The sequence below is a fragment of the Dermacentor albipictus genome, chromosome 3 (genome assembly GCF_038994185.2).
Source record: "Dermacentor albipictus isolate Rhodes 1998 colony chromosome 3, USDA_Dalb.pri_finalv2, whole genome shotgun sequence".
Taxonomy (NCBI): Eukaryota; Metazoa; Arthropoda; class Arachnida; order Ixodida; family Ixodidae; genus Dermacentor; species Dermacentor albipictus.
Genome location: NC_091823.1, coordinates 6,105,579 through 6,120,157, shown reverse-complemented (window position 1 = coordinate 6,120,157; position 14,579 = coordinate 6,105,579). Strand labels below are relative to the sequence as shown.

Below are 14,579 nucleotides of genomic sequence, written 5' to 3'. Positions count from 1 at the left end.
CCTTTTGGCTTCACCGCAGCCATTTTGGTCATTGTCACCTTCACTTTTCACGCCAGCAAAATCGTGCGTCCGCAGTGCAATGACACAAGCATTTGTTCAAGAGAAGGCAAGGACATCCGTGGAGGAAAAGAAGCGCCCAGGAGCGGAAATTGAGCGGCGAATTGCGCTGCCCCAGTTTCCTCCTGGCCGCTCAAATTACACCCTTCAGTTTGTAACGAAGTGGAATAGAAAAAGGCCTCACTCAAGCTTCGACCGGTGAATGAATGCGCCACGACATCATAAGTGAAACGTTGTTGCCCTGATGCATGATTTTTTTTATGACATACCACAGGAAGAAGTACACACATTACAAAGGCCAATAGACAAGTCTCGCTTTTTTGTTCTGATGTAGCAGTGTGCTCGCCAGCAAAGTGCGGCCTAACTGTGTAAGCGAAAGAAAGCGTTCGTTCTCAAGTGGTTATTGCTCACCCTAGAAGAACTCTTGCAGTTTCGTTTCCTGTAGTTTAGTTTACGTTACGTGCACTACGTCATGGTATATTTTCATTACGGAGAATTTTTGAATGCGTGCGTTTATTTGTTCAGCGTGAAGGAGTGGTAGCTTTAGATCAAAGATATCGCCCGACACCCGCCCCCGTTAGGCTCAGTGGCTGCTGTACACGAAGTCGCGAGTTCGACTTCCGACCATGGCATGGCTTTCCGACAAAGGAGGAATTGAAAAAAAAAAAAAAACGCTCGCGTAGCCTTGGGCGCGCTTTAAGGAGGTATGGTAAGGTCAATAGTACGTGTTAGTTATAACGTGATATTTTAGAAACGGCGGCATTTATTCGCATCAAATTTCACGCGCTCACAAAAGATGCTCTTGGGTACAACACGACAAACTTTGTTTGTGTCTACATGGTTTGCCTTTACTGTGGCCCACTCCCAAAATTTCAAGTGTGTTTAATTATTTGATGTACCTTTTCTCTGCAACTACGCAGAGGAATGTGATGATATTACACAGTGTCATTCTAAGTTCTAAATACCCATAGATTATACCATATATTATATCATACCCACTCTGGAGGTCACCCCCCCCCCCAATATATATATATATATATATATATATATATATATATATATATATATATATATATATATATATATATATATATATATATATATATATGGGAGTTTCCTGCAGTGCAAATTTTTCCAGTGTTATCATTCTTATCCTTAGATTTTTTTTTTCATTCAGAATATTTATGACTGGTTGTAGTACATGTGTACAAAGGAATGGGATGAATACTCTCTAAGAAAAGGTACACTGAATTTGAAAAATTCATAAAAAATGTAGAAAAATGAAGTTTTATGTTCGAATACTGCTTGTAGATGCTCAACATGCCCCAGAAGAATACATTTCACTGCTGACTTTCTTGCAGGTGTCTCGAAAACCCTTCTTAGTGCTCCTTTTTATCCGTCGTCCTTCCTTGCTCTCGGCAGAGTCATATAATTCTGCCCTGTCAACACGCTCTTTGTCCATCTTGTCGAGGGCAATATTACAAAACCGACCTGGAACAATTCCAAGGGTCTCCAGAACAGCTTTTGGTGCAGAATTACCGTCATTGTAGTAGGCTACAGCATTGTTAGTTGCTGTCTTCAATTTGTAAGCAGTGACAAAGTTTTCTTAGCGCAGCGACACCATATGAGTTGGTTGAGCGACTCATTGGTGTTCTGTGTTCATCCATGAATACATTTGCTCAGAAGACCGATTACCTTTGAAAGTTCTCTTTCTGCTCCATTTGCTGAACGATCGTGCCATCTTATGGCCAAGTAATACGTTTGAAACTCGAAACAGAGGCGACTACGACCACGTAAGTAAAAGCAAGAGTTTGACGTAATATTTCTTTTCTTCGAAGGACTATTACGTCAAACTCTTGCTTCGAGTTGTTAGCAAATTCGACTTCGCCCTGCCGTCTGCTAGCCGCCATGGCTAGCTCAGATGGTAGAGTGGCTACCCCAGAAAGGCGGTGGTCCCGGGTTCGGGCCCCGGACAAGGGCGAATTTTTCGTCAACCGCAGTGCTTTCCTTTCGAGGAACCCGTATGGAATTCTTTTGTGACAATTGCTACGATTGGGTGGTTGTCTCATTTCTTTTTAATTAATATATGATTTTCTGGTACAAATAATTTATTTACCGCACACACACAAGAAGAAAGATACGCCATAACGAAGAAAACCGACAACGATAAACAAACCGGTCTTCGCACGCCATTTTTAAATGCCGGGGCGTGCGGCACACTTCAGCGCGACATTTGAACCACTTTGAGCGGGCGCTCGAGGTCGAGCTTCCGCAGGTTTGTTCCTCATTGTGCAGTCGATTTTTCTGTGCCAAAATTGCAAAATCAATTTTTTGGGGGGGTTTACGCTACCATACCCTTTAAATAACGAGGCGGCCAAACTTCTAGCCCCCACAACGACGGCCACACTAGCTCCACTCGGGGTGTGGGAAGCCGCACGATTTGAAGCCCCACGATTTAACACTTCCACCCGGACCGGCCCTCACCATGCGCAGCACGTTTCTATTTACTTGAAAGGAGCACAAAGTGTCCTTCAACGGGTGATTGGCACTCAGCCAGACAGCCTCTGTTCCGGCACTCTCTCGGGGCTTTTTGTGCAAGTTTCGCTCGTGTTCCGCCTGCTCTGTTAATATAGTTGCACAAGTGAATGATTACCACAGTCTCTGCGAATCTTGCGCTGGTGTAAAAGAAGTCAATATTTCTGCGAACAAAGGTAAATTAGGAAGTTAATGCGCACTGCATCAGCAACTGTGCGCATACATTTCAGTTTGTTTATTCGCTGTGAAATCCAAACAGTTAATGAGTTCAATTAAGAAAGCTAGGCCACTGTAAGTGACAGTACCATAACAGGAGCATGAGGCTGCTTCAGACGAGAACATTCTTATTGCCATTGCACGGTTACGTGCACGATAGTGTTGTGAAAAAGTTGCAATCGTTTGAAGAGCTAGAATCACTAGATTGTTTTATTTCAGCTAACAATGGATATTGTCTTGCGTCAACCTAACAACGCCACAATGAAGAGCGAAAGTAAATTATAATAGCCACCTCTCAACTAAGTGTTATGGCATCTTAGGTCTAGAGAATGCCGTGTCACACATGATCCTCACAAATTGTAGGAGTACTGACTTCTGGGCTGATTGGTTCGATGCAGTTGTTGGGGCCAAGAACGACAAAGACGTCCTGGCCGTTCCTCTTTTGTCCTGATGGTCCCTATGACTCGTATGATACCCTATTTTAGTTTTCAGTTTGTAGCAGCGAATCAAAGTACGATTTAACGATTTAATTTCCAACGATTTAATTGCCAGACAAAATTAATTCACCGCAGTGACATCAGAACCATACATAAAAAAAACGCCTCTTATTGCGTACTCACTAAACGAGAGTCATGCGATTATCATAATGCAGTTATCGTAATATAAAGTGTATGACGTGTTATGCTTTGAGTATCTGCTTAAGATTCTTCTTTCTTTCCACTGCTGTGTGATAGTCACGCCACAGTGTTTGTAATTCGTGGTGTCAGAGAGATCGCGGGGTGATCAGCACGTCGTGAGAAGTCGACAAAGCGCGGCATTCACGCCTCGCTGCTATCGCTAGACGTGTTTAAAATGAGGTAAGCTGCTTTTTTGTAATGAGCTCGAAGCACGAACCGATAACAGGATTGATATGATCATGGCGAACGGAGGGTGCAACGATGACACATCACGCGCTCGACACCGGCAGTCACTGGTCTCATGCCACGTACAGCGCAGAGACGGCAGCGCAAGGCTTTTCAATTATGGGGTTTCACGTACCGAAACCGCGATCTGATTATGAGGCACGCAGTAGTGGGGGACTCCGGATTAATTCTGACCACCTGGTGTTCGTTAACGTGCTCCTAAATCTAAGTACACGGGCGTTTTTGCATTTCGCCCCCATCGAAATGCGGCCGCCGGGATCTGATGGCGCGACGTCGCGCTTAGCAGCCCAGCAGCATAGCCACTGAGCAACCACGCCGGGTAGACACACGCCGTACACGCACACGTAAACACGTAGCGTCTAGCAGAAGATGCAAGGCCGATTCAAATAGGTCGCGAAGCTTCGGGCGAAAAGCGGTTCAGAACAGATTGTCACCGACATCAGCATGGGGGGTTATGGGAGCAGCGATCGAAGCGCGACTATGTTTGGAGGGAACAAACATCGGGAAAGAAAAACGCCTTTTTTAATTCAAACGAGACACATTTAGATTCATTCAACGAAAATAAAATTCCTAGTAAATTTTATATATTCGTGATGAGTTAAATAAATACGTTTAATTTTATTATTATTAATAAATGCATTTCTTTTCAGCGCCCATCGCTACAGGGGGCGTTGACGCCACTATCAGTCGCAGTGCAATGCACGTCTTGAAGTGGGCAGAAAGCTAGGCGCACTCGTATCGCCTGTTGAAATACGCCCCCCTCACAATTTGTGCTTTCTTGCTTGTCGAAGTTTGTCTGAATTTGGTGACGTGGGTAGCTTCATTGCTTCTTAATCTGTTCAGTCAAAAGTAGTGAGTTACGACCGCCAGATAATTGTGTAGTTGTTTTCGTGCGACTGCGCTGGCCGACGGACTTGGCATCCGACAATAGGATCAGCACTCTACACCTAAAGCTTTCGTCGGCTACCAAAGAAAGTATGTTCTGCGCAGGGATGCGATTTCGACAACCGTACGGCTGGCCTTTTCCTGCATCGCGTTCCACGCTGAAAGCTCGAAACGCCCATCAAGTCGAATGGCGGGGCATTTGAATATATAGCTCCAAAGGAAGAACAACAAAACAAATTTCGCGCCGTCGAAAACAAAATGACGTCACTTCTGCTTTTAACGGACATGGCGTCACGTTATTTTTTCTTCCGCCGGAAGTGTTCCCACCACATACAGATGGCGCTAAGCCCCATGAACCGGCGATGGACCGCCATGTTTTGAACGTATGGGCTCCTATGGAAGCTTCGCTACCAGGTACATTTACCTTGGAAGATGCGCTGCGCAAGTGGCACTATTGGTGGTTCAAGCAGTGCCCACCAGGCGGCGACTACTGCCGAGGCAGGGAGCCTCAAGTGGAGCCTATGCAGTAACTCTAATCTCGCCCATATCCTTTTACGCCACCGAGGTACGGGATATCGTCGCCAACACTCGGGCGGCCAATTTTTACCTCAAGATCAAACTGTCCCCTCGTCTGTCACATTAGGAAAGATCCCCCGCAGCCGTAGAGCTACGTAATTCTACGGGAGACGCGGAGAAGGCTACGAAGAAGCCGTGTCTATGCCTCGGCTACGCGGCTCCTTCTCAGCCTTCTCTCTCTCTTTATATATATATATATATATATATATATATATATATATATATATATATATATATATATATATATATATATATATATATATATAGGAAACAGAGGGATCCGATTTTCATTAGTCATATCAAAAAGCAAACAAAAACACCAAGCATAACATAGCGAAAATTATTTGTACTTACTAATTGAATTAAAGAAATGATACATTAATGAAAATGAATGTGGATGAAAAAAAAAGCTGGCCCCAGGTAGGATACGAACCCACGTCTGCGCATTACGCGTGTGATGCTCTTGCCAATTGAGCTCCCACGGCGACGTTTTGCCATTCAATTTCTGGAATATTTATGTTTATCTACTTGAACTAACCCTGGGAGTGTTATATCCCTTTCACACGGACGCGGCTAAAGTCCTTTTAAGTCCCTTCAACCAAGGACGTCTTTATCTCGAGGGAGATGCGCGCCGTGTCACACGGCAGTCCTTTAGCAAAGGAAGTTTAAGGAAGTTCCTAGCGAAAGGAGACGGAAGATCTCCCTTGCAGACTGAAGGGAGTACTCTTAATTGTTACCAGCGTGCTTTAATTTCGAGTCAAGAAATCACTCATTTTTATTCATTTCACTTTTATCCGTAATTATAATTGTTTTTATTGCATTTAATATATTATTTGAGCACTGACAAAGATATTTGAGTTGAGCAGCTACATTCGACTCTCGAACCGGGCGTTCTCGGAATGGCTGCTGCGTTTGCCCTGACTGCGCCATTCTTTGTTGTTTTGGTCAACGCGATCGCACGTCTCGCGCATGCGGAATGAGTGATTCACGTCTTTCCCAAGACTTTTTAGCAATATATAACGTGTTCCTTTCATGACTGCGTACGAGGTGAGCAGCGCCTAATGGGCCCCCAGCGGCAGCTTTCAAAAGCTCGCTTATAGGCCGTGTGACACGGAGCTAACTCCTTTGAGCTGAAACTCTCTTGCGGTCCTTTAAGGAAAGGAAGTTTGAAGGAGATCCAAGTTGCCCGTGTGACACGGGCATTAGCCAGCGCCACTGCACTCACAAGCTTTGGCGGCTGATGTGGAACATCCTTTCTGCGTGAACTTTTCGGGTGGAGGCAACTGGTCAATAAACCCCGAGTAAGAATAGCGATGTGGTCGAGTTGGTTTAGGTCCATGGCGTAAAATTACTGCAGCGCGAAGCGCTGAAATGTGGAAAGAAAGGCCAAACAAGGGCGAAGGAAGAAGAATCGTAAGCGTTTGTCCCATTGCAATCTTCCGTTTTTTTTGAAACTTTCTTTCCGCACTTCAGTCAGTTCTTCGTGCTGCAGAAATTTTACGCCATATATAGGGAAGTTTCTTCTAAACGGGAGAGGGGGGTAAGGAGGGTGGACGAGGCAACGACGGAAGCTGTGTTATCGGCAGGGCGTAGAAATGAAAAGAAAGATGTGCTATTTAGCCGTGCGTGCGTTCTTTTATTTATTTATTTTTTTTTGTTTGTGGAAGGTGCCCGGACGACGGTGTGGGGGGGGGGGGGTAATATATCTGCTACGTTGGAGGTCAGTGAGCTATTGTCTCTTTATGGCAGGGAATAAAATGAGCGGCAGAAAACGGTGCTCGTGGAAAAAAAGCATAAATATATAAACGAAAGAACGAAACGAATGACTTAAAGAAAAGGGAGGTTGGAATATGATATGAATATGAAGTGCGGTTGCCTATAGTTGGAAGTTTAGCATAGCGAAAAGATTCTAAAACTCTCTTTAAGACGTTGATGCCTATTGATTGCAATGTCTTGAACTTTTGGATCAGGTATGATTCTCTGTATTTTCTTTCTCACGCAGAACGGAAATTTGACTGTAGGTAGTAGAGTTTAAGTTCATCGAAGTTATAATCTTGTTTGTTGAAATGCTCGGCGATGGCTTTGGTAAGCTTTTTAGCTGTGTCTGCGCGATGTCAGTTTTACCTGACGTTCATTGATTGTCCAGTGTCACCGATATAATTGTTTCTTACAGAAGGAACATTCAGGCATATAAATCGCGTCGTAACTAGCGCAAGGAAAGCTACTTTTCACTTCGTGTGTATAACTATTTGCGATGTTTTTAATTTTAATGTCAGTTTGAGGGTGCCTGCAGGTTTTGAACCTGTGGCGACAACATGCTTTTGTTATGGGAGGGATGATGTCAGCTGACTTTTGCGTGCCCTAACTTGTGTCATTCGTCATTTAGGTGGTGGACATAATCGTTGTCTTCGCTGCAGATTCTTCTTACTCGTTGCACTTGCCCGACAAAAAATTCCTTGCTTGCAGAGTCGCGGGGTGATGACTGTTGTAGTCTAAATGTTGCTGGCTTCCCTTAGGCTTCCGGCTAAGTGTCGTTCATAGTTTCCCATTTTCTATGGAGACCGTCGTGTCGAGGAAGTTGATTTGACTAGGAGAGTGGTGAGCAGTAAATTTAATATTCTCGTGAAAGCGGTTGTCATGGCTAATTAGGTTGGTTAACGCGCTTGTGCAGTGTTCCCATATGTTAACTATGTTATCGATGTAACGTAAGTAAGTAGGTGTTGGGTTTTAAAGTGTATTACTTGATCATGTTTGCTTCAAGCTTCCCATGAAAATGTTGGCATACGTGAGAGCGAATGGTGTTCCCATGCTAGTGCCGAAAGTTTTCAGGTAGTGAGTAGAATCGAATTTTAAACTGTTGAGCGTCAGAACGAATCTAAAGAGTGAAAGGTAAACTTCAGGAGCGCGCTTCGGGATTGATTACGAGGGATTACGACACGGCTTCAATTCATTCATTAATGGATATGTTAGTGTCAACGTTTCAAAGGGAGCTTTAGAATCTATTCGCTATGCTAAATTTCAAGCTATAGGCAACAACACTTAGATATCTTTCATTGGGTTGCTTAGTGTTTGTTTTTCTGTGTTTCTTTCCTCCCTTCCTTTTCTTCTTTTGTTTATATATTTATTCCATTTGAGTAATATATCTTATTTCCACGAGCACCATTTTCTGCTGCTCCTTTTACTATCTCTTTCAGAGCGACGATAGCTCACTGACCTCGAGCGGAGCAGATGATCCCCCCGTCGTCGTCCAGGTCCCCCTGAAATAAAAAGAAGAAAGAAAAAGAACCACGGTCGGCTGACGGCCGACACACGGCTAAATGGCACACCTTTCTTTTCAATTCTACACCCTCACCGCTACCACACCCTCGATCGTTGCCTGGCCCTCCCGCCTTCCCCTCTCCCCTTTAGAAGAACCCTATCTATACATACTGTGCTGAGGAAAGCATCATATCTCGCCTTGAAAAAGACAAGTCCATTTGTGGAATATCTGGCTCTCGCTGTTACTTTGTTCTCGCTTTGCTCATCGTCTTGAGTTCCCATCTCCCGCCGTCTCCGTGTTTTCCCATCATTGAGACAAGCATTCTCTAGTAAACATGAATGCTCCGCATTAAATGGACATCATCTGCAGTTGAATAAGCCAACCTTTTCTTTACGATCATGATAATACATAGAAAACGCGCATCGATTTTATTGATCGTTCACTTAATAGCTAGCTCGTGTTTACTCTGCAAATGAGCATTTGCTGAATACTAACATATTCCCGTATGGCGTTTCATTGTCACCTACCTTAATTATGGTATTGTCTTTTTGTGTGGAGTGTACGTCCACCAAAAAATACGCTCGCTGACATCTAAAAGCGCATAAGTGGCATTCTCAGCGCTCTAGAAAACGAATCGCTCGCTCATTAGACGGGACAAAGGACAGAGTCAACGATAACGCGATTCGGCCCCACTGTGCATTCAAACTCCACAAAAAAATGACGCACTTCAAGACTGGCGCAGCAGTAATTTATGACGAGTATATTTAATGCGTCTCTGTCCTAATTATCACGGATCGATAGAACCGTTTTACAGCTTTTTTATTCGTGGTAAACAACGGAGCGGGCTACGAAGATCGATGAACCTTCATTAGCGCCTTCAGCTCACCCTCGAGGTCGAAAGCGCTGACCAGCGACGTCGGCCCCATAAATCAGCAACGCAACTGCCCGTGACGAACGTTTTTCAGATTTTCTGGTCGGGCGCAGTTAGACGCGATGGCGTCTCTGATTATCTTTCTCTCAGCTTTATTATGCGATTGCTTCGGTTTTCTCAGGCGATGTCAATGATATTTGCATTATGCGCAAAAAAGTAACGCAAAAATAAAAGACAGAAAGAAAACAAGTAGAAAAAGGTGTGTTTAAGCCGTGCCGAGCTGCCGAACCCGTGCTGAGAATGTGGTTCCGTGTACACATCCCGAAAGGTTTTAGGCCTCACAGTTCATTGGCCCAGAAAGCAGTTAGAGCGCTTTTTCGCTACCTGAGGTCAACAGACTTGAGTGCCCGACTATAGACGTCCTACACTTAAGTTCTCTCTCTTCCTCTTTCACTCCCCATTCCCCTCCCCACGTGTAGGGTAGCAAACTGGACTCAGTCTGGTTAACCTCCCTGCCTTTCCGTCTTCCCTTCTCTCTGTCTCTCTCTTAAAGCGACTCAGGCAGACGGTTGAGCTTTTATTGCGATTGCAATTATTTGGACACTCCAGGCGCATTTCTGCCGTCGCCGTGAGGCTTCGTACAAAGTCCAAGGGCAATAAAATCGTCGCCGCGTGCTGCACATGCGAGGGTGAGTCGGCGAACGCGGCCCAGTCTCGCGTGCGAGGAAGGCGGGCCGGAAGCGCGCCGTCTCCTGTCGCGCGCGAGGCATGAGGACAGGGAAGCAGGGTGGGGGACGTTCTTCCCCGGCGGCTGCTGCTAACGGCGCGCCCGCACGGGCCTCGTCTGCGAAGCGATCTGCGATGTTCGCAGAGCCGGTAACTTCGCATGCGCTGCGCTTTCGACGTTTCGTTTTCGCTGAAGCGAGAGATGCCCGAAGTTCAATTCCATCGCTGCTTGTGCAGCGATACCTCGCTCCAGCCATTTGACAGCGAGTTTCCGCGCTCATGGAGCGAGATGCGTTCATGCTTACCTGTGCGAGCGCGACACCGTGCTTGTTAATTTAGTTAAAACACATTGGCGGGCTATAGTTGGCTTCATTCCACGATAGAATGGGTAAGCGCGACTGAACGAGGACGTAGAAAAAAGAACAGACTCGCTGTCTCTGTGTGTCTGTTTCTTTCTACGTCCTCGTTCAGTCGCGTTTACTCATTACGTTAATTTAGTAAGCGAATGCTTACAAGTTTATACGGACGATAAAACTACTATCCTTACTCCGTATAGCTATCTACTAATTTGCCATCGCAATAGCTGCTTCGTCTTTCGGGAGAAACTGCAACTTTTTCGTTAAAAGTTATTCGCTTACTGTACATTACTTTCCCCTGATACGCGCGCCTTTTATGAGCCCAACAGTGGGAATAAATAACGCTGGCGTTTGCTAAAGAGGACACCGCCGAAGTAATTTGCATCTGCTAGCGTAGCTCACTGGGTAGGTTGAAAAGAGGCCAGGTACGACACCACAACCAGGGCGAATCTTTTTTCGACGGCAAAGCTTTACTTTTAAGGTTCCCGTATGGGCTTTCTTCGTAGCTTCGTGCTACTTATAGGTCGATGACGACTTTGCCCTTAACATTATTCTTGCAGATTTCATCAATAACGAATTTTGTAAACCTTGATACACGCTTCTTCGACTATCCGTAACATTGTCCTGTTCATGTGGATGCTTCGTGCGATTGGCCACAGCAATGATCAGAGCTTCGATGTTTCTTTAATACTAGTCTCCTGGTTCAATGAAGATCTTTACCCCTTTTTTGCATGTCATTCACATTAATGTAAAATTCGATCGTGTTATCTGTTTAGTGCTTGGAGTTTTACTCACATATGGCAACTTATGCAGCAATTCCCCCCTATCTTGCGTTGCTCCTTTCTTTATACTTCTACAGATAACACGTCTTCATCTGTTAATCGTGCTGGTGCGATATTAGGTATAAGAGCGGCATGCTCGATATATATATATATATATATATATATATATATATATATACACACACACACACACACACAAAGACTGATTTTCGTCAACAACATCGCCGTTGCAGATTTCTCCTACTTTGGGTACTTGTTTGTATAAACTTGTTGGAAGCAATGCGTACCCCTCTTGCGTCTTTTCACCATCAGACTTCACCATGATACTTTAGCCTATTCGAATGAAAAGTTCGGAGACAGACAATCGAAGCTTTTTCACAGTGCTGTCATGGGCTCGTTCCCACAGCCGTTTCGGGTAGCGATAGTGTCCGCCGCCGCCGGTGTCCGTAGCAGCTGTCGCCGAGAATGAGAAAAAAGCAAGAGACCCGGTCGCCGTCGAGGATCGAAGCCGGGCCCACTGGGTGGAAGTCAGCTGCTCTACCAGTGAGTAACGCCAGCGCGAGCTAGCTTGCAGCGGACGGGAAAATTCTGTATAAGCGCGTCCTAGTGCGCGAGAAGACACGACGATGAAGATGTTTATTTAATGGCATCCCCTTTGAAACGGGGTGGTGAAAAATAGTCACCTAGGCCTGCTTGATTTAATCAGGTATTCTATACACGTTTCTTATCGAGAATTTTTGTATAAATTTCCTTACTCTTCTTTCTTTCCTTCAGAATCTACCTTGTACCGCTTGCCATGACTGTAAGAGATCCGGTCGTATCAATCTCTTCCCTGCCTTTTTTTTTTCACCGATACTCTAAACGTCTCTTTCTAATCTGTATTGCTGACTGGTTGACGCTTTCGTCCACTTTAAAGCCAAGCGCTTCTAGAAGGTGTACGTTATCTACGGTTCTTACTGGATGACTCTCTTCGCATTCCATTAGGATGTGCTGAGTGGTCTCCGGATTTTTGCCGCAGCATAGACATGCATCATCTTGTAGAAAACATTAGCTCTGATATGTTTTTGTCGTCAGGATACCGGCTCGAGCCTCAAATATAGCAAGGCACTGCCCTTTGTGTTATCGTACAAGTTTTACCTTCTAATTTCTTTGTTCTCATTCTTGTAAATCTCCGTGGTCCTTTTTGTTTGCGTTCTTTGCATCCAGCTAACTGTCTCTGTTTCTCTCACTTTCTCTCTGATCGCTCTTCGTTGTCTAGTATATACAGTTTAAATTACCGTGTACTTGGTTGTCAACTTTCTTCAGATCTTTCTCCATTCTCTGCGCTATGCGCACCGGATAGCGTCGATACGTGCACATATTGCATTGCACTTGCATATTGTTACAGGAGGTAGAACGCCATGTAGCAGATACACATGTAGCGGTACAAGGCAGTTTAAGAAGGTTTGAGGAGATGTATACAAGAATGCTAGAAAAAGTATACACTGCGTACTTGATTAAATCATGCTGGCTATGCGACTATGTCACCGCCGAGTTTCAAAGGGGACGCCATTAATTAACCACCGTCAATCATCATTACCATCGTAATGTGCCATTTGACATGCGTGCCGCGTAGCGTCGATACGTACAAACTTTGCATTGCAGTTCCGTTATATTCCACAAGGTGTCCCGATACGTAGCAGCTGCACATAGCAGTTGCGTGCTGTGTGCAGCTGGCCATGGATATAGCAGGCTAGGTGACTATTCGTCACCACGCCGTTTCGAAGCGGATGTCATCATTATCATCACCATCATCAACAGCAACGTACCGTGCCACGGGTCAAAGCATGTGACATGTGCGCCACGTAGTCTGGATACCTGTGTTTACTCTCCGGTGCACATTACGGCGCCTCCTCGCAAGGTACGAACCTAAGGAGCCGATTCCTAGAGCTACGCGCGCGGCTGCAACCAGGAAACGTCGGGCTCAGCAGGCCGCTGTGCAGAGAGCGGGGCAAGCCGCAGCTCGCCGTTGACGCCGGGCCGACAGTTCAGATCGCTCTCGTGAAACGACGCGAAGACCTGTAGTGCGTAGTGCCGAAAATGAAGCTCATATGTAGCCGCTCCTCCAGCTTACGCTGTGACTGTGCTGCCTGGAGCACGCAGGACCTGTGAGTTCTTTCGAACGGAATTCGTAAAATCTGACGACACATTTTAAAATCGTAAAAGGCCACGGCGGCCGCATGTCGATGCGGGCGAAATGCTAAAACACCCGCGTACTTAAATTTAGGTGCGCGTTAAAGAACCCCAGGCGGTCAAAATTTCCGGAGTCCTCCACGACGGCGTGCCTCATAATCAGAAAGTTGCTTTGGTATACGTAAAACCCCATAATTTTTTTAAAAACGTAAAGCGAGTCCAATTTAATAAACTCCACGAAACGTTCGGAGACCTTGCAGGTATGTAATAAGTACTTTATTATTACAGCTGCATTTTGTGCGCGATAGACCAACGTTTACTACTAGAGTATTTATTTGAATTTATTATGTTGTCTACAAAGTTGAACGCCACTTTTACGAAGTCCACGGGGAATGGTCAAACTTTCAAACTGAAAGTCCGCACTGAAGAGGCTGACACGTGATTTGTCACCAGAGCGACGCCGAATCCCAGGAAAATCTCAATCATGATCCCGCGATGAATGAACGGCAGCGGCCAAAGGCAACTTTTATCTGTAGTAAACGTAGTGTGATAGAAAAATCTATGCTTGGAAAGGGTCTTTTCCCACTGGACGGGGAGGATGAGAAGGGAAAGGTAACGAGGTCAACCAGATGCTGTTTGCTACCCTACGAAAGGGAAGCGACGGAGCTAAGTAGGCAGGGAAGCCCGGCCGACGGTTCTTGCACGTGCCCGTGACCGGGCGGTGGTGCAGCACCAGGCACGGCTGACAGAGGCTGCCAGTGTAAACGCGATCGTACATATACCAGAGGTGGCATCGTGGCATTTACAGAAACGACGACATGAAATAAAATCCTGGTGCGCTATTTCTTTTTCTCGCACCGGCAGTTGTAAACATGCTGTTGTAAGTATTGCAAATCCAGAACAATATAGCCCACTAACGCTAAGTTGAGCATCTCACGATTTTAACTCGCTCAAATCCTTTATGTTTAGACAGTCGTATTCCAGAAAAAGAGGATTATTGAATGTCAAACATGTCATATGTCACCTTTATTTAACCTCCCCCACAAAAAAAAAGAAAAAAAAAGAGAGAGAGAGAGAGAGAGAGAGAGAGAGAGAGAGAGAGAGAGAGAGAGAGAGAGAGAGAGAGAGAGAGACCTTAGTTTACTGCGCCGTCAACTTTCAGTTGGAGAAGTCCTGTTTAGCGCATTCATAGGAGTTCTAAGTAATAAGAATGTAATTACG

The 14,579-nt window shown here is 45.2% G+C and overlaps 1 protein-coding gene across 2 annotated transcripts in view; it reads right to left on the bottom strand.

Annotated features, from left to right (window-relative positions):
* Nucleotides 1-14,579, bottom strand: part of LOC135920167 (transient-receptor-potential-like protein) — a 211,262-nt gene that overhangs the window by 32,268 nt on the left and 164,415 nt on the right. The window lies entirely within an intron of this gene.